The following is a 27,746-nucleotide window of genomic DNA, read 5'->3' as shown; positions in this document are numbered from 1 at the left end:
AAGAGATGGAGGATCCCTAAGCAGTAGGATTAGAAAAACATCATTGATGGTGTGGCTTAGCTGTGGGCCCCAGTGTGCTGATTCCAAAGCAGGTGATCTTCCCCCTTTGCCATGATCTTGTGAAGAAGTGTGCTTGTTAGAGCATATATTTTAAAATTTCATGGAGGGTAGAACTGAGACTTGGTGGTGAAGATGCACAGTTGACTTATCTCACCATTGGGATGGGGTGGGGAGGAGTGGAAATGCAATGCCAAGGATCCTCTGAGAAGGCAAGAGTTCCTGCTCTGGGTGTGATTGTGTTGAGTGTAGTGGGGGCTGGTGGTGGTGGTGGAAAAGGTGGTGTTTGGGGGTGAATGGGGGTAAAGGGATTTGGGGGTAGTTAGGGTGGGGATGGGCTATGGGACTGTGCTCAGTCTTCCTGAAGTTCACCAACAGGGCAGATAGCTTTAGGCTTTTGCCTGAATGTGAGAGGCTTTGAGGATCTGCTAACAATAGAACACTAGAAGATTCATGAATACCAACTCCTCTTCCCCATAAGGAGTGTTGGAAGAGAAGTAAAATTTGTACACTGATTTTTAGACAACCAAAATGCCAAGACCCATGATGGTGGGGAGCATGGAATGTCTAGATAAATTAAATTTCAACAACCTTCAGACCTAGTTTTGGTCAATAGCTTTGCCCTTGTTTCTGAACAATGACACAAAAGCAACTTTCACTCCAAGCGTTAGCAATAGACTACCTGGATTTGGAAGTGGTCTCTCTTCCAGCTCATGTTTTGATGATAGAGCTAGTAATGATAGGAAAATGGCCAGTGAGTTGGTGGGTGCTGAAGACAGGTAATAAGAATTTCAGAGCTGTTATAATCCCCAGACCTGTCGGATTGCACCTGTGGAAAGGAGAGAAGGCTCTACGAGCTGAATCATGAGCCTGGTCAGTTCAGTCTTGACAACACAAGAATAAAGGCCAGTTCTTGGAAATGTACTTCTTGCGCACTGATGCTGATGGGGAAGTAGGATGGTTTCTGTGCTGTTCCCACTGTCTTACTAGGCTTCTGGAGGGGAATTCCAACAGTAATGTGTGCTCACCTCTGATCTGGTTTCCATATTGTCCTAGGTCATGGCACTCCCAGGCTGGATACCTTCCAGTGGTTTCCCTTAGGTTCAGAACTCTTACTGTTGGCAAGATTTTCTTCCCCTTCCTACCCTTCAGCCAAACCATATGTCCCATGCAACTCTGTTTTCTGCAGAAGATTCTAGCTTGGCTTCCTTTGCTATATGCAGCCCCAACATCCTGAAAGTTCACTTTTGGGATATTTATTTCACTTGTATTTGTGTATTCAGTGTCTGTGGTCCCTGAAGTCTTGGAGAAGTCATTGCAGAGTACCAGGCATGTGATTGGTGCTCAGCCCATTTACCAGATGAATGAATGAAACTTTTCAAGAGAGAAGGTATGGTGTTTTGTAGCCTCACTACCAGCACAGTACCTGGCTCCTAATAAATATTGAATGGAGTTCAAAGGAGAGGTGGTGGGGCAGGTTCGCTTTAAGGTCTGTGACCTGGTTGTAAGGTATCAGGCCTCATCCCCTTTACTCCATCCCAATGAGGTTCAGGTCTGAGTACCTTTAGAGGTCAACCAGGGAAGGGTGATGGTGGTAGTCGTGGGGTTAATCATACATCAGTTGGCCATTTGAAAAGAAAAAAAATAGATTTATTAGTAACAAAAATTTCTAGAAATAATGAACTTAGAACATTGCCATATTTTTGAAATGTGAAAGAGAAATCAAAACACGAGGAGAGGCTGTTATCATGGCAACCTCTGCATTCTGTTTGCAACCTTAGCCTTCTTGAAAGATTCCCATATGAGTTGTGGTTATAGTTTTCAAGTATACATCTCGTTTTTGACCTGGGAGTGAGAAGAATAATTTTTAGGCGATGAAAATAAATATTCACCTGACTAGTAAGTACAGAAATGGGTCTCAGGGCTTCAGATATCAGCTCCACCATCTGAAATGTAAATATCTCCTGAAATTCGCATTTAAGAGCAGATTTCACCTGCAAGTAGACTGTTATATCTTCCTGAAAAATATATACACCCTAGTGAGGGAATAAACACATCATTACACTTTCATGACAGATAAGCTCAGCTCTGTTCGGGTGTAAACTCATTTTTCTTGGGTTGACCTTTAAATAGTATTGTGCTATTGTATGGGATTTAAATCAATAATTTTGTCAAAGCAAAATATACTGCAGGGTTTTTTTTTTTTCTTTATCACTTAAACAGTTCTGTAAACTCTCAAGGAGTAATGGATTTCAACATGTTGTCCCCAGGAAGGGAACCAGGGGAGGGGGGTGCGAGAAGCCACCTATAAAAACTCACCTCGTGGCAATGAGGCAGAAGCCGGGATGGCTGCAGATCTAGATAGTTCCTTTTTTTTTTTCTTTCAGGCAGCTGAGGTGGAGGTGCCCGTGTGGGCTGTAATTAGCGGTGTAATACCTTTTCTGCATTTCTGTTATAAAGCAACAAAGTGTCCCAGGTGTGAGGAGGTTAAAATGAGAAGTACCCAGTAGTTATGAAGCAGCAATAATGAGTTTCCTTCTACTTACCATGGATTTGTGTGATATACAGCTTGCAATTAAGCATGGCTTGGTGATTCAGTGATTAATGTATATACAGCTCCTAAAGGAGGGAAGCCGCCCTCCCGTCACATCCTTCATGATGTTTACAGCTGGGTACCTATTAACAGGAAGATGGAAAGGGCCATTTACAATTCAGTAACCTTTATGACAGTGAACTCTTTAATCAGCATTTTATTTCCTTTGTAACACTTTAGTCATCTACAAATGTCAGAATAAAATAGGGCCATGAAATATTTAGGATCGGCATGTGGAAATTGACTTCCCTTGATTTAAGCTGCTGTGTCTTTTCATTTTGTTGTTTTGGGAGCTTTTACTTTTATTGAAAGACAATTTATAACTAAATGCTCCCAACAGTGACTGGCATTAGGGTAGGAGGAATTTCAGAGAGCCAAGTTCTGGTTCTATAAAATGTGTTGATGCTTGCTATATTGGGTAATAAGTTATTCAAATAAAAACATTAGCGAAGGGTTTGCATTTCAGAGCAGTATTTAGTAGAGGTACAGCAGACTCTGCAGAGTTTATGACAAAATACCCCGGCATATTTTAGAAAGGTAATTAAGTATGAAGTACATCCATAATAATTTAAGTCAGTTATAGTGTGTACCTGAAATATGCATTATTGTCTCACATTATTTTCTTAGTGGGATTCTGGGACTTTTTCAATTCAACAATAACCACCTTTCAGCTTTTGTGTATTGTTGCAAATGTATGTAATATGTATTAGCAGAATTGCGTGTTTATATTTAAAAAGAATCTTTAGACAGTGGTATTGTATTAAATGATTGCATTATTACTTGCTTGTGTCTTTTATGAAGTTAACTCATTTTAAGCCAGTGAACCCCTAACATATGTCAAATTACATGTCTTAAAAATTAATCTTGGACCGTGGCATGAGTATAAGAATTTGGCTTCATGTGGTAACCCCCTTTACTACTCCCCCACAAAGGTTCACAGTGACCATTTGTTGACCAATGAGCCTCGATTTAAGGAGATCGTTCTTTTTCAGGGGGTAGTGAGAGAGTTTTGGTCTTACGTGGGCCATATAGGACTGCCTTTCACACTTTCCTACAAGATACTGGGACAGTGTTACCTTCTCTGCCCCATGGAATCCAGTAATCAGAAGCAGAAAACATGATAGGGTAGAAAGACCAGCAGCCTGAGCACCAGTCCCAGACCTACCAGGAGCTTCCTACCACGGACAGGTCCTTTACCTTCCTGGGTTAAAGGTAGGGAACTGTAAACTGAACTGGTTGGCTAGACTAGGTGTGCCTTCAACGGAGCAGTGAGGAAGAGAGGAAGGAGAATACATGGAGATTAAATTAGGACCTGAAATTCAAACTGCCACAAGTAAAGGGTTTCTGTACAACTGCATAGATAAGCATCCCGAAGAGAATGTCTTTACCTAGGGGACAGAAGGAGAGCGGCTGTGGGCTGGGACAGGTCCAATCATCTCCTGGGTTTGATGTGCCTGAGTTAATTAAGGTGTCTATGCAAGGACTTATCACAGAAGAAGACCCCAGTGCTGCTTTATCTTTTCCTTGTTTTCATCAAAGAACAGGGTTTCTAGCTGTCTTCTGGTAACAAAACCCGTCTACTAAGTATCAGCCAGTTGTCTGAGTTGGAATGTTTATGGAGAGTGAAGGTCTTAATCTCCAACTTGAGACTCTCCCACTTAGTTCACGAAATAAGAAAAGAGGGAAATCCAAGGATTAGAAATTGTATGCTGGCCGAGGAAAGGGGCTCAGGGCTTGGGATAGTTAGAGGACAACTTTTTCTTTCTTTTTTTTTTTTTTTCCATCTCACCTCCTTGTCTGATTTCCAGCTCACTTTTGAAATAGTTCTTTGGAACATTAAATGGGTGGTAACAAGAAAGATCTTATAAGGGGCTACAGGAGGCACCCCAAACCTCAAAGTTTGAAGACTGACTTTTTTTTTTTTCATAAAAGGGAGTGGCTGAGTGACTATATCAACCAGGCTGGATTTGTGCCTGGGTGATGGCGAAGTATGGCTGGAAGGGTAGGTCTCTCCCCGGGGAAGGGGGGAGGATAACTGGGAAAAAGGCAGATGAGGGGTAGGTTCAGGAGGGTAACATTTCAAAAAGATTTTGTTCCATCTTTTGCCCACCAGCTCACAAGAGGTCCCCACCATGGTGTCTTAGATGGCAGGAAGAAGTAAGGAGCCTAAACAATTTTGGTGGCTTTAGGTTTTGCTCCCAGATTCCAATTTTAATTTATTTAACTTCTATTGGATTTTTAAAATAGTTTTTTAAACTCAAAAAGTATTGTGAAACATAATCATAGAAAAGTTTGAAAAAATTAAAGAAAAAAAACCCCTCTAATTCTGCCAAACTGGCACTATTATTATGTGTGTATAATCTTTGTCTCTTTCCAAAGGCATAATTCTACATAGTTAAAATGAGAGCCAAGTGTCAATTTTATGTTCAGCCTTTTTCTGTTACACTAAATAATATGCATTTTGCCATGTTGCTTCATGGTCTTCATTATCACCACTTTTGAGGTCTGTATATTATTTCATCAAATAAGCATTCCATAACTTAAAAAATAATTTTAAACGTATTTTTAAATCTTACTATGTGCTGATTAGTTTGCTCCCTTGTTGTTGTTGTTGTTGTTGTTTGCCATAACAGTGTCAATATGTTTTTGTCCACATGAACTTTCCGTATTTTGGTTTCTTAGGAATAGGGTCCCAGGTATGGAATTATTGGGTTGAGGTGATTGCATTTTATTGTATCACTTACCTACTTTAGCTCAAAACCTCTAAAAGCCTTAGATACATTTCTCCCAAGTTCTGGCAATGGATATGCTTTAGACTGAAATGATCCTTATAAGAAGCTTATGTTTCTAAAGCGAATTTTGGTATTTTGAAGGCTCAGGAGGATCTAAAGTCATGTAGATGATACTATTCATTTAAAATTCTGCTTTAGGGGCACCTGGGTGGTGGTTAAGCATCTGCCTTCAGCTCAGGTCATGATCCCAGAGTCTGGGGATCAAGTTCCGCAGCGGGCTCCCTGCTCCGAGGGGGAGCCTGCTTCTCCCTCTCCCTCTGCTTGCTGCTCCCTCTGCTTGTGCTCTTCTTTCTCTGTCAAATAAATAAATAAAATCTTGAAAAAAAGAATTAAAATTCTGCTTTGGTAGATGACGGAATATCAGGAAAAATCAAACTGGAATAAGGACTGGCATCTGTTGGGCATCCAGAATATGTTATGAACTATCAAGTATGTTGATCTCCTTGAATCTTAGAACAATCCTGTGGGTTGGGAATTAGTAGCACTAGTCCCCCCCCCCCCCCGCCCCCGCCTTCCCCCAAGATGAAAAACTAGAAACTCAGCAAGGTTAAGTGATCCCTGCCTGAAGTCTTCCAACTTGTGTGGAGTCAGGATTTGAACTCACACCCCGCTGACCAAAGCCGGCGCTTGTTCACTCTGCTGTATGTACAGTCTTTGTCTTAAAGAAGTGTGTGGGTAGGTGAAGCACCAGTGGCATCCCGCTGTACTCCAAGAGGAGCATGAGATGGCGGTCATTTCACCTCTGTAATATCAGAAACTTATTTGAGCCACTGGGACTTAGGTCTTTGTAATGTTTCCTCTGCCCTTTGGCAGAGCCATCTTTATGCACTTCTCTCAAATGACAAAACATCATTTTGTTTTGATGCCCAGAGGTGGTGGGGATTTTTAGTGTGTTGCCTGAATGGCAGCTGACAGCCTACTCAGGAGTTGTTCAGATGTGTGTGTGTGTGTGTGTGTGTACACGCGTGTGACGTGTAGGGGGGTCCCTCTGGGGGAGCTGGAGCCCAAACCCTTTTGGCCTTATCAGATTCCGCTGTCTCTGTGTCTCCTGAAGACAGGGAATGGGGATGGGTCAGATGGGGAGAAGAGATGGCCTTGCTTGGAAAGCCAGACTGGGAACTGGAGGCGGAGAGCCCTTCCAGACAGAGGAAGGATGGTCAGGAAGACGGGTGGGGGCTTTGGGAGAAACCTGCCCCCTAACCACTCGGGAACCACAGGAAAACGGGAATGCTCAAAGTTAAGAGAGGAGTTCAAGGTCGTAATGGCCAGGGACGCCCAGCACACGCGAGGCAGGGCCTGTGAGCCCTGCGTCGAGGAGCCGGTGGGGGACGCGCGGGACAGGAGGGGCCCAGCGCCCAGCTGAGCAACGGGAGTGGCTCTGTGACTCCGTCTGCCTCTTCCCTCCCGGGGCCAGCCCCGTGGCCTCTCCTTCGAGGCTGCCAGGGAGCTGGAGTTACTACACGGGGAGGGTGGGCCTTCAGCCAGGTGGGCAGGCAAAAGGCGGGGTGAGGGGGGCCGTGCGGCCACCACGTTTGGCTCCTGGTGCCTCTTGGCCTTGCCTGGAGTTGCTGGGCGGCGGCGGGGCCTTAGGGGCTGGGGAGAGGAATGGGCGGCAGGAGGGTCTGTCTTGCTTGCTTGCTTTTTCTGACCCCCTGATGATGAGGCCCTGTTAACCCACGTTCGTTCCCCCGCTTTGCCCCCTCTCGCTCAGGATTATTTAAATGTTTATCCTTCCTTCCTTCTTGACCTTTCTCGCCGAGTCCTAGTTCCCGGGGCCCGCTTGTTTTGTGTTTCATGAGCTTAGCAAACCGTGGCCTCCAATTCCCCAGTTCTAGTGTTTTCACTTAAGATGAGGAGTGATGAGCCAAAGGTTTCAGGCTCAATCCTTGAGCAAAGGGCCGCTCTGACAGGGATTATTATTTATTTGTCATCTTGGATGTAATAAGCTGTAGGTACAGCTTCGAGAGCCCTTGATTTATTGTGCTGTCTCCTGCCACTAGCGGGGCGTCTGCTCCGGCGCGCGGGATGAATGCCGCGCTGTCAGCTCCGTCGATCTGTCTCCACCGCCGCGCGCGCTCTCATAACACATTCCCATTTCATGCCAGAATACATAAACAATCTTTCATTATTTTGATGCCTTTTTCATATTTGTTCTTTACAGAACATAAAGTTTGAATTTATGGGTTTCCTTTACATTATTTCAACACACTCCACCATTTTCCGGGTTTGTGGTTTAACTCTCAGAAATTGGCTGCCAGGTGATTTAGTTATTTTGGCTTTCTAGTTTTATAGTTATTTAATATCGCAATGCCAGATCCGGAGAAAACGGAGTGCGTGGAGGGTGGGGGGCTCGTCGTGTGGGCTCTTGTCACCCGTCGTGTGGGCGTGATCCCCGGGACCGGTTGCGAGGGTTAACAATGAGGCTTGGGAGACCATTAGCTTGCTTGTTTTTATTTTATTTTATTTATTTTATTTATTTATTTTATTTTATTTTATTTATTTTATTATTTTATTTTATTTTATTTTATTTTATTTATTTATTTTATTTTACTATTAATTTACTTATTTATTTAAAGAATCCCATCTTAAAAATATTATTTAGGCCGTGGCCAGCTCAGGTTCCTTGATGGAGCCTGAAAGGAGAAAGGGAACATCCCACAACTGCTGGGAATTAGGAAGGTTTTCTAAATTTGGGGTTAAAACACTTTGTTAGTCTACCCCTGCTTTCCACATAGAGGCCGGCGTCAGTTCTCTGGATTGTCACCTGTGCTCTCTTCTCTGCCTCTTGCGTTAACCGCCGGCCTCCCTCCGTTTTTGCTTCTGTGTTTTAGACACTTGGTCCCATTGCCTACTTTTAGAGAATTTCCGCGTTCTTAGGTTGAGGTCTCCTAACCGGTACAAGAGCTTGTGTTTGAAGGCATTTGTTTAGGACTAGGAAGCTGCTGCCTCTTTTTCCCCCCATAGAAGGCTTGGGAACCGGAGGGTGTATCTGCTAATCGTTCACTTGTTTGCACTGGCCTATTTGTACAGGTCCCCTCCCCGCCTCCATCGGCCTAATTTTAGCCTTCTTAAGTTTCATTATCTTAATTTTAACCAAACATAACAATTAAATATAGATTCTCCCAGTTGGGCACCTTCATCTTTTTGTTTAGAAAAAAAAAAAAAGTTTCCCCCAGTTATTTTCCTTAGAATTACATTTTCAGAGGGATAGCAAAAGAAATTCATAGAGTGGACTGCACCGATAATGCCCAAACTGGTGAAAAGGGCTTTCCATAAGTGTGTGAGAGTGCTGTGTGTGTGTGTGTGTGTGTGTGTCTTGTCTGCTTACGGTGTATGGGTCAGTCCATGGAGGAGCCTGCTGAATTTTACTTCTCTTGGTAGTTCCTGGCAAGTACAGGCCTTTGACAGGTGAGATCATATTCCAGTCAAGGTCAATTAATTGTGTGGAAGTCATGGCATTTGGGAAGTGTAAGTCCTTTTCAGGGACAGTGCAAATTCAGATTCTGTGGCTGAAATTCTGGCTCCTTTCAGGGAAGGTCTCTTGCGTCCATGCTTACCTGCGTGTTGTATGCACTTGGCCTTCCTTGGAGCCCTGTGAGGGGAAGGGGCTCAAGGTGAGAGATGATCTGCTCCTGCAAAGTTATTTTGAAGCCTGTATCCTCCCTGAAAGACATTAATGAATGTGGATTTGAATGCCATAAATGCAAGATAATTTTGTCACTCCTCGCTTCCCTTGGCCGCCTTCATTAGAGAAGTAGGGAATTTGCTTAGCTCACATCACATTGCACGGGCCTGTTGTGGCTGGAAGGAAACCCTAGTTAATTAATATGAGAAATTTGTTTTGTGTCCCTGGTTAAAAAGACGGTGCAGGTTGGTGTTGTCAGCAGAAGCTGCTTGTCACTTTGACCTGTTCTGTTAAGTGTTTGATGTGTTTTCTCAGAGTAATCTGTGAATAACATTATAGCCCAGCCAGAAGAGAAACCGAGGAGCAATAGCAGAATTAATATCTGGGAGCGTTGATAATTATATATCAGAATCTAATTTTTAGCACAGAAAATGTGTTAATGACAGAGAGGAAAACAAAAACCACTAGCTTCTCCCAGCAGGCCCCAAAGTGTCATTTATTATTTCTCAGCTGGATATCTATCAAGTTTATGGGTTAATTTTTCTGTAGACTGTTATTTATGGGTTTTTGTTTGTTTTCAGCCATCATTACTAACAATACGGTTAATAGCAATCATTTGTTATCCAGCACTAGGCGTGATGCCTCAGATGAGAGCACTGAACTGAGAATACTCATTTGGTAGCTGAATAAGGCCCTGACAGGGCCCATTTATAACAAGCTCATTCTATAATGTCCATCCTATTAATAAAATTTTGTTGCTGTCTAATTAGAGATGTCTGATGTGTATAGTGGCAATGCAGAGGAGACTTTGTGCTGCTGCCTTTTCTTCTCCCCTTCCCCTGGTCTCTTGTGTCACAGCCAAAGCCCATCTGGGGCATGTGGGTTCAAGAAAACAAAAGGAATGAGGAATGAGCTGTGGGTGAAGGTTCTGGATTAGATGTGTGGCAGTAGTGCTGAGTGGAGAGTGGAAAGGAGGGAGGCCTTGCTGGCTTTCCACTCTTTGCTCTTCGTGCTCTGCCTGGACAATCCTGGGTAGTAATTTGCAGTCCCCCTCTCAAATCTTTCTTGATCTGAGGTGTGGTGAGTCACAGGATGCTGTGATCCAGTTTCTAACACACACACACCAAAACTTAAACATCCATGCGAGTGCTTAGCTCTTCAAAGTCAGGACCTTGAAAGGCAACACGTTTCTTCCGAAGCTGCTAGCATTTCTCAGAGCCTTCTGGAAACTTCTCTTGGTTTGTGTTCACATAGGTTGTTCGTTTCATTCGATATAAAAGTGAATAGTCTCCCCAGATGAGAATGTGGGGTGCTGTGCTAAACCACCAATCTCAATATTTTGTGGTCACGCTTTGGATAGAAAAACAAGTTCAGTTAAGTCATTTTAATCCCAGGAGATCTTTCAGGGTTTTTTTTTTTCTTTAATTACAAAGAAGCTTTGGGGCCAGGAAATCGTATGTGCTCATCTGTTGGGCAAAGAGTTACGATTTCAACAGCTACGTTTGAATCCTGATGCCCTTACTTAGCAGTAGTATGATTTGGGAAAAGTTATTGAATTGCCAGGTTTCTGATTTCTCAGTTCCAAAAAGCAGGGACCAATCCCTGGAGAATGGGATGGCGCAGGGGTCAAATAACATGCATGAAAACGCCTTGCAGGTAGCGAGACCTCCCAAATTCTAGTTACAATGATCAGTAGTTACAGAAAAATCTACCCTACCGAGCTCTTTTATTTTAAAGTCATTTTAAGCACAGTTGCATAAATAGTTTTGCTAATTTAATTGCTCATATTTCAAGTGAAATTCTGCTTTCCACTCTGAGAGTAAAATGGAAAGGAGTGTGTAGCATTGAAAAGTTTTTTATCATCCTGATTATGGCTTATTGTGGTGCCTGCCCTGTTTAGGGGGGGAAAAAGGAGTTCAGAATTCAGCGACGAAATATTTTAATAATCCGGCAGGTGCTCAGAATTATACATCTTTGAATTAAGAGCGCACAATCAGCCAGTACACTGAAGAATGTTTTAAAATAGTTTTGTTGCTAGGTAACTATTTTCCTCTTCGGTTAGCCTTCCCCCCCACCCCCCCGAAATGTTTTGCAAATGATCTTTTGAATAAGAACAATCATCTAATATTTTTCTCCCAGCATATGTTTGATTTTTGAAGGTAAAACTTAAGAAGAAGAAGAAAAACGCTGCAAAATTTCCCTCCTAAACTGGCAATGAAAGTGCTGTGTGGAGCTGGGCTTGCACAGGCCTGGATAGTGGGCTGGGGTTGTTTTTTTTTCTTCTTCTTCTTTTTTCCTTCCTCCCAACCTGCGCTTGACTACAGCTTATCAACCCTTAATTAGTGCTACATTTTCTCCCTGTGATTTCTATTGATGTGTGGTACAGGAAGCTGGATTGAGCCTCCACCTGACCGGTGTGCAAATTGTTCTAGAAAATTCAGCAAACATCTCTCTCCACTCCCCGCCAACCCTCGCTAGCCCTATTTCTTTCTCCTCTGCCCCCCTCCCCTCGGCCTCCCCGATTCCCCTTCCTCGTGTCTTTCTTTCTTCCATTCTCTTCTGTAGGAAAGGTGAAAAGCAGGACGATAGGAATCAGGTGGAGTATTAGTGTTTTTGCTGGCCTGAGCAATAGAAGACGACAAGCGGCTGACTGGGTCCTCTGTCAGCAGATCGGAGGCAGGCGGGGCTCCCCCGCGGCCTGGGGATGGCTGCTCGGCGGCTGGGAGCGCCGGGATGAAGTCAGCACTGACAAAGTGAGGGGATTGATGGATGGACAAAGCAGGCAACTGGATGTGAGAATGGATGAGGGCAGAGGGAGAATTTAACACAGACAAACAGAATGAAAGACAGAGAGGAATTGCCTGCTAAAGTAGGCCCGCCCTTAGATCCCACAGCAATTTACTCACTGCTAACTGAACACCCAAGGATGGTTTGCATCTTTGCAGATTTTCCTAGCCGGCACGGCACAGGGGAAGCTAGCAGATTCCAGCTAGAGTGTGCCAGGCTTTTTCTCTTTCAACCTCCCTCTACACACCCCACCCCCCTGCCCCACCACATTCACTCTCACTCATTTAATTCAAACTGAGCGGCTGATTATTTCCAATAAGTTCACACAGCGTTTCTGCAGCATAAATTTTCTTCCCCTGCCATTATTTTTAATGTTTCCACTAAATTTGCCTTAATCAGTTATTGTTGCCTTAGTGTAGTAAATAATAATATTTACCTGCTCCTTCTGAAAATGATGTTTCTGGAAGGAGATCTATTGTTGCTGCGTGAAGGAGTGTGATAGCCATGATAATGCATGCCTCCTTTGTGCAGGAGAAACTTAGTGGCTTTCTACCTTTCTCCAGTTCATATATGTTAATAAGTGACTCCGTATTTAGAGTGGGTGACATTTCACTTTAAGGTAGGAAGTACGCTCTAACCCAAACCCCAATATATTATACTAGGACAAAGGAAGAATTTAAGAGGGTTGATGTCATGTGAAGTGTTAGTACAATTGAATTAGAACAACAACAGCAAATTAATTGAGACAGAGAAAAGGTGAATCTTATTTGTCCCCTGAGCAAAGTATATAGTTTTGCGTAGGGTACAAAGGTTGACTATGGATGGAATGGTTATTTCAGAAAAGAAGAGTGTGGTCCAAAAGCTCTTTGAGTTGTTTTTTTTTTTTTCTTTTTAAATACAGTCAGTGATTGTAAGAAGCAATAAAAGGTAAATAAAATTATTATAATGGAGTACCATACTCAAATGTACATTTAGGATTTTGTTTTGTTGTATGACTAAAGTGATTTTCTGAGACCAGTTGATTTAGGAGTCTTGGATAAGAAATTGGCATTATTAAAATTCTAAAAGAGAAATATAAACACACACAGATACACACATTGTTGGGAAAGTGAAAAGATAACTTATCCCTAACTTAATCCTATCCAGCTTTAAGTGTGATGGTCTCAAAATGAGCCCTTGTGTTTTTGGTACATTTAAGGAACCTGGGAGCCTTACAGAGCTCAGAAAATTTCTTTCTCATTTTGGAATACACTGAAGGAAACTTTGTGTTTCAGAATTGATGCTGATGGGTCTAATACATCCATTATACGTTTTCCATCCAAAAAAAAGTTTGTATTTTCCTTCTCCCCCTCCCGACCCCTTCCTCTCTCTCCCCTGAAAGAAATGGCCCGGAAAGACAAGAGTTTCTGATGGGTTGTTTTTTTTTGTTTTTTGTTTTTGTTTTTTGCTCTATATTACAAAAAAAATTCCCCATTAAGGTGCTGGTTTAATGTCCACACACCTGATTTTGAGGCAGATATCTGTCTTGTGATAGACCTCCAGAGCACACTTACTTCCCTTCTCAGATTCCACCTAGAACTAAATGTCTCTGGTAGCAACACAGTTCTAAGGAATTTTGGCTCAGAATGCAATATCAGCTGCCTTCACAATTAAAGCAAGGTCTTGGGACAAGGACTGTTGACTTGCTAAGAATGATGAATGGGAGTTTAAAAAAATGAAATTAATAAGTTGTCTATTGCATGGAGATCCATGAGACATATTTTCAGGTATGGCATAGATTATCTATCACTCTGACGATGTTGAAAAGTAGATTTGCCCTCATGCTCACACCTACATGCCTTGTACACACTACAGGCTGTGGCAGTCTGGAAGCCCTGCCACCCTCAGGTGTACCTCTAGCATCATTTTGGGATAATATGAGTTCAGAGCTGGCTAACCTCTTGAATATTACATCACACATTAATTCCGGTATTGAGTAATTTTTCAGAGGTTGAAAAATTTGACAAGTAATAAAATGAAGTTTACTAAAACTGGCTCACCCATGGCCCAGAGATACAGTTCAGTGTAACAGGTCACGGAAAATGTAGGTCGGTTTTGTAGTATGGAAGCCTGGGGTCTCTAAGGCCATTTTGGGAGACTTTCAGGAAAAGAATGAGAACTCTTCTCACTCGTGGTTCCCTGATTTGTGGGGGTTAATGAAGAACTGATTTTTTAAACTTTATTTATCATAGCTTCCATCATATTTACATCCTATTTACCAGCACATCTCATAAGAATCACTGCACCTGTGCTTCCCTGAAATGGAGTACAGGTGTCTGAGGCCCATCTCCTTAGAGATTCTGAGACAGTCAGATGGTGTGAGATCCATGCCTAGGACTCTAATGAGTGGTCCAGAGAGGTTACACCTTTTCTCTTTTGTATGCTTTTGGTGTCAATTTGGATAGTTCTAGTACATCACAACAAATCTCTTAGACTTTTGAGCTTTTGAGCTGGATGGGTAAGAAACACAAACATGTTATCTCAGTTTTATTTTCTACTTCTCAGTTTATTTCAACCGTTTTTCTCCTCGGAAATGAAATATAGGTTTACTGTAGGAGGTTTGGAAAAAAATAGGAAAATTCTGAAGAAAATAAAATACCGGTAATCCCACCACCCAGAAGTTACCACTGTTAATATTAATATTATATTATTATATATTATATTAATATTTTGTTCTGTATCTTTCAGTCTTTAGAAAACAAGTATATACACCTACATATTTGGAAACTTGGATCACGCCCTAATCTTTCTTGCAACTTTTCTATGTATCAATATATATTTTTAGTATATTCTCATGCCCTCAGTAATTGATCTGAAACATGGTGGCTAGTGGAGACATAGGGTATTTGGCCCAGTTTTCTTTGACAGTCTCTTATTGTTGGGCATCTAGACTACTTAAATTTGTTTCCTATATATCTGTGATGAACTTGGGTCTAATTGGCAATTAATGATGATTTGATTATTCTTTTTAAAATGAATGAAAGTTAGATTGCCTTTTTTCCCTCCCTGCCATCCATTCATCCATCTATCCATTCCTGGTTTATGAACACTTGATTTATCATGGTTTCACAAGACCAGTGTCTGCCCCATATTAATAATTTCATCCTGGGGCTGTAGAGAGTATAAATTGTTCTATAAGTCACTGCAGTCTTTTAGTATTCTTAGTACTATTTAGTATCATGACCATCTGTCTTAGAACTATCATATCTCAGTGCTAGAAGAGACATCCCCAAAGATTGAGACATCTCCAAAGATTAAGCTGTCCAGTGGTGAGGGAACCATTGTTGGGGATAAGCAAGATGTTCAGAGGGTGTGGGTATCAGCAGTACCAGCTACAACCAAACCAGTTAGGCTTTTTGGGTTTGACATCACCTTTTTTTTTTTTTTTTTTGAAGTATGTCCTGCTAGCTAGTTGATCTAGTCTAACTCCATTCCTCTCATAGATGAGGATACTAAGGCTTAGAAATGTTAAGTGACTGACATCTTTCATAGTTCTCTATCCCCTGGCATTTGTATTTCCCTTGACTGGCAGCACCCTATTATATTTCGTTCCGTCAGTGGGCTCAGACTCAAGAAAGAATAAGGATAAGGAGGTGGTTTCCTCTCATTCAGTTGAACCTTACTCCATGTTTTTGAGACTGACAGAGTGATCTGTTTGTGCTTATTAGCACAGAGTTGCATATTCATTTGCCATTCATTTTCCCCAAACACCAAGTTATATGGCAAATATCAAACACTGCTGACTGGAGAATATTCTACCAATTTTAGTGCTGGCTAATTATCAAATAGGGACTGTCAATCCTAGTACATGTTCTCCTAGTCCATTACTGGGCAGGTGGAAACAATTCTGGGACTCTCTTTTCTCAGTTATAAAAACAGTGTTGAGTGACTCAAAATCTATGGGTACTTAGAGCTCCAGTTTGGGGTTCAAGGAAAACAGTATGAAAGGAGTAACATGAGCTTTGCAAATTGAAAGTACTATTTTGGAGATCATGTGGGGTTTGGATCCTCATGACAGGCTTTATGGAAGAAGTGGAATTCGAGCTGGCTCTTAAAGATAGGATTTAAAGAAGCAGAGGAAGAGTCGAGAGAACACTGCAGGAGAATAGTGTGAGCAAAAGGATGGGGGCAGGGAAATAGAGAAGAGCAAGAACTGTTTGCTGGCATGGCAAACAATAGAGAATTAAATAAGATTGAGACATACCAATGAATTCTATTTCTTTCTTCATCCATTCCACAAATATTTGAGTGTCTATTACGTGCCTGAAGGAGCTTATATTTTAGAGGGGGAAGATCAATGGTAAACAATATAGGCACACATACATATGGTGCTGGTAAGCCTCATGAAGAAGCCTCATGAAGAAGACTAGAGAGTAGAGAATGTTTGATAGGTGTAAGTGTACAGCTCTTTGAGATGGATTGCTCAGAGAAGGTCTCTTGCATAACATCTGAGCAGAGACCTCAGAGATGTGAGGAAGGATGAGATGGAGACAGTGGGAAAAGTAAGGGGGAAATGTAAGTACAATATCCTAAGGTAGATATATAGAACCTATTCCCAATAATCACCCCAGTTCTCCCTTATGCTTGTATTCAGAGCCCCATTCATGTAATTAACCCTCGTGTTATTAAAGGACTTTCATGACCTTCATGTCACGGAATCAGGGAAAGTATTTCCTCCCCAGTCTCCTGTGACTAGCTTGGGCACAGGCATGTGATCCTCTTATGGTCAGTGATCATGAGGTGTAGTCTTCTGTGTGGTGGGGACTTCTGGGAAAGTTTTCCTCTCTACTAAAGAGAACATTCTCTGGGTGTGGTTGCATCTACATGTGATGCCTGTAGTAGCCATCTTACATCCATGAGGGGGAGTTTTGAATTGAAGGTGGCAGAGCAGAAAGATGGAAGAACTTGGGTCCTTAGTGGTATCACGATTGGTGAATGAACCCTGGAAAGCATCTTACCTTTGGATTCTGGTTATATAATAAAGCCTTATTATTCAAGTAACTTTTAGCTGCATATTCTGTTACTTGCAACCTAAAGCATCCTGAAAAGTACAAAAATCTTAGAACAGTCTTCTTTGTCTGATGCATTTCATTTAAGATCTGCTCAAATATTACCTTGTCTGGAAGACCCTCTCCAATGCTACATTAAATAGGACAAAGGCATAGCTTCACCTCTCACACTGAATGAATGTGTACACTTGACCTTGTATACACTTAAGTTCAAGCTAGTGGGTAGCCTCAATCTGTAGTCTGTGCATGGGGAAGGAGACCCTGGGAGTTCCACAGTGCCGTTTGGACTGAGTCTCCCTCCCCTGCTGTCTCCTCACATGACTGTTGCTCAGGTCCGTCTTCATAAGTGGTGATTTCAGGATCCCATTTGCTCCACATAAAGGTGAGTGATTCCGTTTATAATAAATCTCAGGATGGTGTACATGCTATCATTCCCTTCATTTGACCTTGGTGGAACAGGCTGATGGGGCAGTGAAAAGTATGATATGAAAAATGAGTGAGCAGAGCAGAGTGAGTAGTGAATCAGTCTTGTGTGTGATTAGCTGTGAAAAAATCTCACCAACATGACTCAGAGTACACTTTTTCTTTTTCTTTTCTCCCTTTCTCCATCCCACCTCTCCCCATAATACCTTGTCAGTCACCTGACAAGTGAGCTCGTCTTTACTAGCCATCACCAGATCCTTACAAGGCTTCCTGGATTGTGAACTCTGGGGTAAGGGAAAGTGGGCTGGCAGGAGGAAAATCTTTTTCTGGTTAGGGGGTATGGGTGAGCAGCAAATGGAACACAGCTGAAGCCCTAGGGAGTCCCTTCCAGGGGCGTGTTGAGAAGACCCGAGTGTGATAGGATGACTTTGTAGGCATTGTAAATCTGCAGTTATACCTGAGGACTCAGTGACTCGCGTTTGAGGTCTCCATCAGTTCCATTTGCAGAGTCAAACCCTATAAAAACAGGGTGATGGGACGGTAAATCAGGTTTCCTGGGGGAATCCTGGGATCCTGCCACAGAAGGCTTGAGCGCATAAAACGGAAACTTGCCTTTAACGGCATGGCTCTTATTGCCATGCTGCAGAGGCCACCTTGGTGGCACATGGAAGTGCTTTTGGAAGAGAATTCCCTGCCGCAGTTGATCTCTCTGGGGATACTCTCTGCCTCACTATCCTCTTGATGTGACATCTTTAGGCCAGGAGGCCATTGGGGGGATGTGAGGGGGATGAGTGGTCAGAGGTGCCTCATCTGGCTAACTTGACCAGGCAACTTCAGTTAGTTGTTCAGTCTCACTGCGGAACCTATGGATTTGACATCCTGCCCTTCCAAACAGAGAACATATGTTCATTTTAAGGACCAGCAGAGTGTGTTCATTGAAATAGGCACCTGCTAGCAATTCCTCTGATGGGGATTATGAAAGTGACCTTCATTCCTTATTTAGTTCTCCATGTGTTCTCCGGCCGCTGGGTAAAACTTCAGTAGTTGAGATACTTGGGGCCAAGGTTTGTCCTAGGTATTGGACAAAAAATTAACTTTTAGATTTTTAAAATGTTTTATGTCTCAAAATGTAGTCCGCAGCTAGTACAGGGTTCTTAGAGGATGTGTTAAGTGAAAAACAACAAAACATTGTAATTAGCTTTTTAATTTTTTTCCTGTATAAATGGATGATTTTTCTCAAGAGGGTCAAACCTGACCCTACAATCTTATTTGCACCATTTATTGTGTATCAGTTGCCACAATAATGCTGCTCTTAAAAAATATTCCTATACCTAGTGGCACTCAGTGATGAGCAGTTATTACCATCCTCAAAGGTTGGCAGATTGGCAAAGATCTGTTTCATGTTGTAACTCTGTGCATTCATTGTGCTCCTCTCCTTCACGTGTCTCTGTTTTGCCTGGAAGCAATGGACTTTCCAGGCTAGCTCTTCTGATTTCAGATGTTGAAGGCTCACAGAGGGCAGAGGAAATATGTGATGCTTTGAAGTGTAGACTCAGAACTGACCCATTGTCATTTCATTCCACATTCCATGGGTGTAATGATATCTTGCAGTCAAGACCATCATCAGTGTATTAGGGAGAAATACTCCAGTGGTAGGAACTACAAAATCACAGGACACAGGGCTTAGGTACATGGAAGGTGAAGAATTGACAACAATCTTTCACTGCCCTGTTAAATTTAGTCAACATATAATTTACTAAGCACCTGTCATGAGGCTCATTGGTTCTCCATCACAAACAGAACAAAATTCAACTTAAGTATTATTCTTTTTTTAAAGATTGATTTGTTTATTTTAGAGAATGAGAGAGAGAAAGAGAAAAAGAGCTGGCGGCAGGGTGTGTGTGGTGGGGTAGGGGGTGGGGAACAGAGAGGGAGAAGGGGAGACAAAATCCTCAAGCAAACTCTCAGCTGATTGAGGAGCCTGACATGGGACTTGATCCCAGGACCCTGAGATCATGCCCTGAGCCGAAACCAAGAGTTGGCTGCCTAACTGACTGAGTCCCTCAGGCATCCCAACTTCAGTATTTTTCAAAACTTCCAATGTCTTACGTGAATTAGTAAGGTTTTACTGTAAAAATAGAGTAGGTATTTGGTAAAAGCATGTAACAAAAGTAGAGTTTAGAAACAGGAGAAGAATATATATTGAGAATTCTTTCCATCATTGTGTGTGCCCTTTGTAACTGTACATGTGAACAGTCATGTTTATGAACGGTGTTGCAGACAAAAATAAATATTTCAAAGAGAAAGAGTATCTCGGTCAATAACCATTTACTCCTATCCTGGGTCTGGGTTGTTAATTTTGGTTATTTGACGGAGTTGAGCTTGTAGAATAACGTGAAGCAGGTTAACAAATCATCAGAAGGAGCCCTAAGAGAATAAAAAGAGAAATAGATGAGGGTAAATTTTCATTTGGCATTCATTTCCCCAAAGATAGAGTCGTACAGCAAACATTACAAGATTGACAATTGGGTAATAGATGCATAACATGTCCAAACAGTGAAGCTGTTCTTCAATTAACACCCAGCCCTGCAATGCCATCTGGACTACCGAGTTCACGAAGGATGTGGGAAATTTGGCAAAAGTCCAGAGGAACTGTAGTGATAACAATGATTTGCAAAATGATCTATCTGAAGAGCTTTTTGGAGTTCGCGTTATTTGCCTAGAGAAGAGAAGCTTGAGTGACACTCTCCTGGTGTACCGAGGTGGTTTTATGTGAGCAGGTAACCAGCTGCTCTCTGTCTTAACTAGGAAGTAAATAAAAAGGAAAAGGTTGACATTTCAGCTTGTTCAAATTAACTGAGACCTACATTTCACTTGTTAAGTTTTGTAGTGGTGACCCTGGGTTGTTTCCAAGTTGTGGAGTGTTTCTCCAGAGAAGATCTAATTTTTTTTTTTTAACTTTTTAAAAACTGTTATGTGGGAAAGAAGCTCCTTCTCTTACAGGGGCCTATGTGTTACTCTCCCTGAAGGCGGGGAATTTGAACCTTGCTGAAAATCCGTGTGTTTGGATGTTGAGGAGAAAGTAGGGTTGTGCACAGCCTTTAAGGGTTTCTCTCATTCTCCTGAAGTGAGGATGGTGGTCCCCTCCAGTCTTATTTCATATGCTTGTTATCCTGAGAAGGCCATGATCTATTCAATCTACTCATGGACTCTGTCATGGAGAGCAGTAAAGAGTGAGAACTTTCCATGGGAAATGGAAGGTCCACTTAATCAACTGATTTATAAGCTGGATATGGTAGGGCCTGATTTAAGAGTCTTGAGAAGTTCTTTTCCCTGTGTATTTTAATATTGGGTAGTTTATACAAAGGCCTCATAATTTAGAGACTGGGGCCCAGAGCAATTCTTTGCATTCAAGTACACATTTACAATGTCTGTCTTGCCTATTTAAAATAAGATGTGAAAATTCACAAATGGCAAATTCTTTGTGTTGTTTTCTACTTAACCCCGAATTACTATATATCATACTCCAAGATTGCCTAAATTTGCAGTAATATAGATGATTGAGTTTATGTCTTATCATATAACCCACTGTCTGAGAAGTCTGCAGCAGACGTCAAACTTTAGTAAAATATGAAAAATATATACACGGTAAGGAAGGAAGAATAAGCATGTAAGAGGGCACACAAAGGTGCATTGCAGTAGTGTGGGGAGAGCATGCGTGCAGGAGACTGCTACTGGTATGACCTTATGGGTGTCACTTAACAACATGTCTTGGGCTCTCCACCTATGTAATAAAAGACTTGGATTAGGCCACCGCATGATTGTTTTCACTCTGAAACCCTCTGATTCGTGGTCTGTGTTACAACTCTCTTGGAGAAGATGCTTTGTTTTCTTAGCCCATTCTGTGAGTGGAAATACCCTCAAAGCATTAATCTTTATCCAGTGTAACTGAGTGGTCTTCTGGGTAGACTAGGAAAGCCTGTTGACTTCTGAATTCACAGTCGCAGATATCAGCTTTTGGACCATCCCTTCCACTCCCACATTCTTGCCCACATTGCTAATCATGGCATCTCTTCCCATTGAGCCAAAACTCTGCCTCAGAATCCTCCTCATCACTGCCTGCCACTATCAAGGGAGCAGGGTGGGCTATTGAGATGAAACCTCTTTACTCACTCTGTCCTGGGATGTGTAGACGTCTGAAGACGGGAGGGGTGTTGGTGGTGGGAATCTAAGAGAAGTAGACACTGGCTTGAAAAAACATCTAGTCTAAAGAAACAGGCAAGAAAGTGTGGGAAGTGATCATGGGCTGGGGTTAGTTTGGGTTTTCATCAAGATGTCTCAGAGAACAGCTCTACTTTAACTCTGCGTTCACATCTTATGGGTTCAGAGAATGCTGTGGAAGATAGGTGGAAATGATTTAAGACACTTTTCAACAAATACATGTTTGAAAGTCAGTAGTCTTTTGCATCACCATTTTGTGTTGGCTCCGATCTGAAGCTTTTTTGCAATTTACAGTAGGTGACATTAGCCTTCGAACCGAATAGTTTTAAAGCTGTCCTAGCTATGGGACTTGTCATTTAGTATCCTGGATGGCTCTCTGCTCTGAGCGTCTTTGAAGACCAGGCTGGGAGTGGGTGAGGTGAGAGTAATTTTGTAGTTGGTGAGACAGAGAAGGTAATCATTTTTATGCATGCGTAACGGATGTATAATTTCTGTGTGTTTTATAAGGCATTTATTATTCTATGTGCCTTATTTGAAATGTATGGTAAAAACATGGCAAAGGAGAAAAATATATTAAGATTGGGGGTTTCATTGTATTCATAAAAAGCTGTTGTCAAATCCCTTGACTTTTTTTTACAATGAAAGAAAATGTCCCTAGAGATGGGGTATCAGGGTTTCTGGATGAATTCCTCTGGCGTAACCTAGATCTTTAGAATGTGAGCAGCACTGCTGAGGCTCTGGGCTCATCTCTCTGTTCCCAGCTCAGCTCAGTTATGCACAAAGGTCCTTCTCTAGGTGACATATCATGTTGTATTCCAAAGTACACTTTCTTTTAATTTACAACTTAATTTTCAACCTAATTCAGAAGATTGATACTATAATGCTATTTGCAGAAGTATTGAAATGTCAGTAAGTTTTATTGTAGTAATAAAGAGTATTCCATATATCACACACTCTATAGGGATCCTTGCTTTTTGCATAGATCTTCATAGCAACAACCAGTGGCTAAATGCTGGCAATCATTAATTTTTAAAGAAGACATGGTTATGACGAGTTGAGGAATTAAGGCTGGTGGTGAAGAATGAACTTTAATTTTTTGACTTTTTTTTTGGTTGCATACTAAGGTGAGGCGACAGCAAGATGATAAAAAATGGCCCAAATCCCAGGTTCCTAATACTTAAAATGCTGTCTGCTCATAAAAAGATTTCAGTTAGGGAGAGGCCATCTTTGAGCTCCTTGTAACAAATGGGTATCAGTGGCCCATGAAATAATCAATGCCACTAATCCATCCTAGGGCCTGCCAATATGTTAATGGCCCTGGTGCATCGTTATTGCTACAAGACCATAAATCATTCTGGTACCAGAATGCATCGCTGTCGAGGCCTCAAACCCCTCGCCTGGAATAAAATGCTGTCTCCTAACAATTAATGTCCAAACATTTTGCAGCTTTGTGCCTTGATTGTTTTCAGATGCTAAAAAAGTAAGTAGGACAGATTGTAAATCAATAAAACTATAAGACAAAGTGTTTTAATAATAAGAAGGTTCAGAGTAAATCATAGTTTTGTGTTTATTATTGCTTTTGGGATTATAAATAAGGAGTTACTTTCTACTACTCAGCACGGCTACTGAGTTAACATGGGGGTACCAGGTCCAGGGTAATCTCTCTGAATGGGGCTTCCTTCTGTTACATCACCCTGAGAAGCAAAACCAGGCCAACTGAGTCACAAACCTATTATGTACTGTAGGGCAGGGTTTAGTATACAGTGGATCTGTTTCGGTGCCAGTTCAAAATAGCATAAGATAGTTTCTTTGGCAGCCTGAGGCTTCAAATAGCCAGTATGATGAAATTTCAGTATGTGGTTGTTTATTTGGCTATGGTGACATAGGTGATGGGATAATTTTAAAACAGCAACCCAGTTAGTTTGGGTCCCCAGGAGCCTTTACTCACCTCTTTTCATGAAATTATCTGACCTGGTAGGATGACTTGGGCTGTGCAAATACATGTGCTGAACTATAGGCAAACCTAAGATGATCTCATTTAGGAAACAGTTGCATTGGATTGATCCGATTCTTCTTGGTTGGTGTCAATTTAGTTCCCTATCGAAGGTGTTGAGAAACACGATGGTAAGTCATTAACTGCGCCTTATATAGACAAAGTTCATTTGTGCCCATTATGGTGTTACTTGTTCTACAACTATACTTTCGGCATGAGCCTCTGTGCATTATCCAGCCTGGAAAGGTGGGCTTGTCCTCTGCTTGGGAGCGATAAACCAAAGGGAAGCAGTTTGTGGGGTTTGCCATGATGGCTGATGAGCTGCGTTGACTCAGTGTGGACTCAGACCCCAAGTGGAACTGGGGATGTTGATGGGCTGAGCACATTTCCTATGCCAGGCTATGAAGACAGTAAACAACCAAGTGGAAACAGTAGAATTTGGGGCAGTGATTGGGATTAGCTTTAGCTTTTAGTTTGAGCTGTGATGTTGAAAAGACACCGTGTTCCCACCCCTCATCATGAATCGTTAGGCTCCCAAACACACATTCAGCAGCTGTCATATAGAGGGAGGGGGAGGAAGCTCTTGGTCTCTGACAGGACACCCCCTTCTAGTAGCTGTATGTCCCTGGCGCCCAGCTCTGATGGGTGTTCGTAGTTTATTTTGGTGCTCAGGAAATAGCACAGGAAAAGGCCAGAAAAACAGTGGCTCCATATAGACAGAAAGACAATTAAAACTGATATGACTCTTAACAGAAGTGGCAAGAGCAGGCAGGATGGAAGTAATTTATTCAACGAATTGTCCAAATACATAAAATTGCACTGATGTATGGTGTAGCGGTGGGACAGTGGAAAATTTGATAGTTGTTTCCGTTGTATGAATTACTCAGACAGGATGCCTTTGTGAAGTATGGGGGTTTGTTTAATGTTCTGACAACAATTTAGATCCTGTTATGGTTATTGCAGTGTAATGCCGTAGTAAAAATTGAACATGACACACCAGCAATTTATTATTTGTGTGTTTTTTAACCTTGAGTATCGGATTGTTTGTCCAAGCATATCCTTTGATTTGCTATGAAATTTATTGTTGATAAAAACAATCAGATTTCCATTAGAAGCAAAATATATATATATATATATATATATATATATATATATTTTTTTTTTTTTTTTTTTTTGCCATGAACCATAGATTTAGGGGAAAAAATTCAAACTAGGCTACAGGACTTATGACAGGTAGACTCATGACATTATATGGTAATTCAGCATGAAAGAATAATTGTGACACTCTACTTGGTTGTGGAGTATAATCGTGCTGTGAGGTTCAATTCACTGAAAGGCCAAATTATCTTCAACTACATTAGTCTGACAACCTATAATGCTTTGCAGAGGCAATTTGTAGACGTTTCACAGAGTGCCAGCAAACAGGGCTCCCCATTATGCCACCCATTAACAAATTTGTGTAGGAAAAAAGTAACTTTTCCATTTTCCTGACTGTTTTCAAGCTTTGCAACATAATAAATATCTAATAGTAGTATTTGCATTGCCATTTATTCTCTTAGTTTTAAAATTCATCTGAGGTGCAGTGGGAGAGATTTATCCCTCAGCTCTGCAGCCCCAGAAATATTGATAGTTTCATTGACTTAAACAACAGCCTGATGCAGTGAAGAAAGTGTGGCACTTGGGGGCAGGAGACCTGGATTCTGGGCTCAACCTGTCTCCTGCCAGCTTTTGTAAGCAGACTCACCTTGGACTTCAGTTGCCTCTTCTCTAAAATGGGGGATATAAGACCCTCATCTAAGAATCTCTGTGTGAGGGTGAAGAGAAGTGGTTCTCCATATTGTTCCGAGCCTCTGGACAATTGCTTTGAAGAAGTTCAGGAGTAGGGTCCTGTCAGCTGTTTCCATCCTGCTGGTTTTAGGGAATGGAGCTATGAGGTGGACAAGTGTGAGGCTCCTTGATGGGGATAGAATTTCCTTCTGAGCTTCTATTGCTTGATGGCACCTGTCTGTGAATGCCCCTTTCCAGAGCAGAGCCCAGGGCTATGCCGAACTGGAGTGTTTGCCTTTTATCATCTCAAATACAGAGTAGGCACGTTGACTTTTTTAAAGAATGAAAAAGCTACTCCTGTGCTATAGAAATTTAGGGATGCAGCATATTTGATGAACTTTTTAGAAAAACATTATTCATAAATCATGTCAGACGAGTCCTAAAATTGTTGGTTATGGATGCAGGTGTTTCTGCATGTGGGGATGTACAAAGCTGTCTGGCTCAATGTCCTAAATATTTAATAGGATTTTTTCCATTTTCACTTGGATTTGGGGAGCTGGGAACATCCAGGCCCCCCCTTTTTTTCTAAAGGCCAGTACCACATCTTTCAATTTATTCCTCTGACCCAATGCTTATCTCTTGAGATGGGTATTACTGAATTGAAATGAGAGTTACAGGAGCAGCAGGTTTGCAAAGCAAGGCTGGGACAGCAGAAGTGGCCTGAGGCACCTTTCTCTTCTTTGTCTCCTTTATTTAGCTCAAGGGGTCCTGTAAAAGGGTCTCACACCTCGGGAATGAATGGGCCTGGGGATAAATCAATCTCTCCATCTCTAGTAATTGATTTATAATTTATGATTTTATGAATCGTCAAACTTCCTACACCATTTTTGAGTAGGGGTTGTGTAAATCACTCTGTGTCACACAGTGGTGTTAGACCCAACGTCAGATACTTGACCCTTCATTATGACAGGCCATTAGGTCTCCTACCTGCTGCTTTCAGAGGAGGTAATGGCTTTTCTTAAGGGTAGATTGGGATGCAGCCCTTCCTAGTAGAATCTAAAAGGTGCACTGCCCTTTTGGTTGTTTCTGTTTAACTTGGTCTAAATTCCAAGCCATTCAAAACAAAACAAAAGCAACCCCAGAATATTTTAATTGTAATATCCAAGGACTGTATCTACCCTTGTCTGACTGGCTGAAAGGGTTTTTGCTTGATTATTAAAGCTCTTTTGGTTTTAGAAAAATTTAGGGAACATTTCTAGACTTTGAGACTAAAGCTATTGAATGAGTGGTCATGGGTGAATATTTTTCCCTTTGCAAGTTGAAAAAAAAAAGTGCCTGTGAATATTTGTGTGTATGTATCCCCTGCCCTATGGTCTGATACTCTAGGGACTTGGGTTTCCAATGTGTGGGTAGTATCTGCAGGGGGACTGTGAAGAGAGTGTAAACAGTGTCGTGTGATCAGTCAACACTAGTGGAAAAATCAACTTCAAGTTTATGTACTATGGAGGAGGAATACTCACCTCCTCTTTGGTATGAAGGATAACCCATGTGCAGAAGACACAAATGAAAGCCAAAGGACCGCGTTAACAGGGAAGACACAGGAAGCATGAGTGCAGTGATAGTGGGGAAAATTCATACAAGAAGGAAAAAAGTTGCAGTGGGGTTGTTGGCGAGTGGGGGTAATGGATTATTTTGCAGGTCTGGAGTCCCAGTGGTATAGTTAAGGACAAGCTGGAGCATTCATGTTTACGCATAATGCTCTCCAATGTAATTTTCGGCTGAACTGTTGCTGACTTACTTAGCATTCGTAGGTCAACCACCTGCAGAAAGGGCATGTAGGTAGATTATTGTTGACTTTATGGTTATAGAACCTAGCTAATCAGTGCGCCCGCTGGGCTATAACTTGTTATGCCTGAGTGGTTTTTACACCAGGTCTTAAGATTTCTTACTGGCAAAAGGGAAAAACACTCATTTCTCATGACCAAGGCCCCTACTGGGAGGGAGGCTCTCATCTCATGTGGAGGGAATATACAGTGGGTAAAACTCATCATGATACAGGGGTTCCCAGAGTGTTTTAAATATGACCAATATAGCTCCTTAGCCCTCCTTTGGAAGATGGGGGGGGGGGCGGGTCATAGAATGAAAGCTTATGTAACCCAAGAAGATAAGCCTGCTGGGGTGTAGGGGACAAATTGCTTGCTGTGTTCTCGGATTTTTGAGACCTCTGTAACTTCCTATACCAGCAAGTTGGGTAGCCAGTTGTGGGTATAATGATTCTCTCATAGTCATTCTTCATGTGGAACCCCAGTTGTTTTCAGATGCGGAAGACTTTTTCATTCTGTTGGTTTTCTCAGTGTTTGATTATACAGGGTTCTAGTTCATGCATAGGCCAGCGCATGGCGCCTGGGAAGTGCTGCCTTACAAATTGCTTTGACCTTTG

General features: G+C 41.9%; 1 protein-coding gene and 1 long non-coding RNA gene across 5 annotated transcripts in view; one reads left to right on the top strand and one right to left on the bottom strand.

The window, feature by feature from the left end:
• Positions 1–27,746, top strand: part of LRMDA (leucine rich melanocyte differentiation associated) — a 1,012,499-nt gene that overhangs the window by 247,499 nt on the left and 737,254 nt on the right. The gene's annotated exons all lie outside the window — the stretch shown is intronic.
• On the bottom strand, positions 1,628–14,354 carry LOC121488285. Of its 3 annotated transcripts, none has more exons than XR_005987014.1 (4): positions 9,000–14,354; positions 2,604–2,733; positions 2,377–2,506; positions 1,628–1,902 (listed from the first exon to the last, which is right to left on the bottom strand). It is a non-coding gene; the product is annotated as an uncharacterized LOC121488285 (long non-coding RNA). The 3 variants fall into 3 exon arrangements; XR_005987015.1 differs by having other exon boundaries at positions 2,377–2,733; positions 9,000–9,105; positions 12,291–14,354; XR_005987013.1 differs by having other exon boundaries at positions 2,377–2,733.

Source organism: Vulpes lagopus, chromosome 3 (genome assembly GCF_018345385.1).
Source record: "Vulpes lagopus strain Blue_001 chromosome 3, ASM1834538v1, whole genome shotgun sequence".
Taxonomy (NCBI): domain Eukaryota; kingdom Metazoa; phylum Chordata; class Mammalia; order Carnivora; family Canidae; genus Vulpes; species Vulpes lagopus.
Note: the sequence above shows the minus strand (reverse complement) of the source record. Positions and strands in the feature narration are given on the sequence as shown.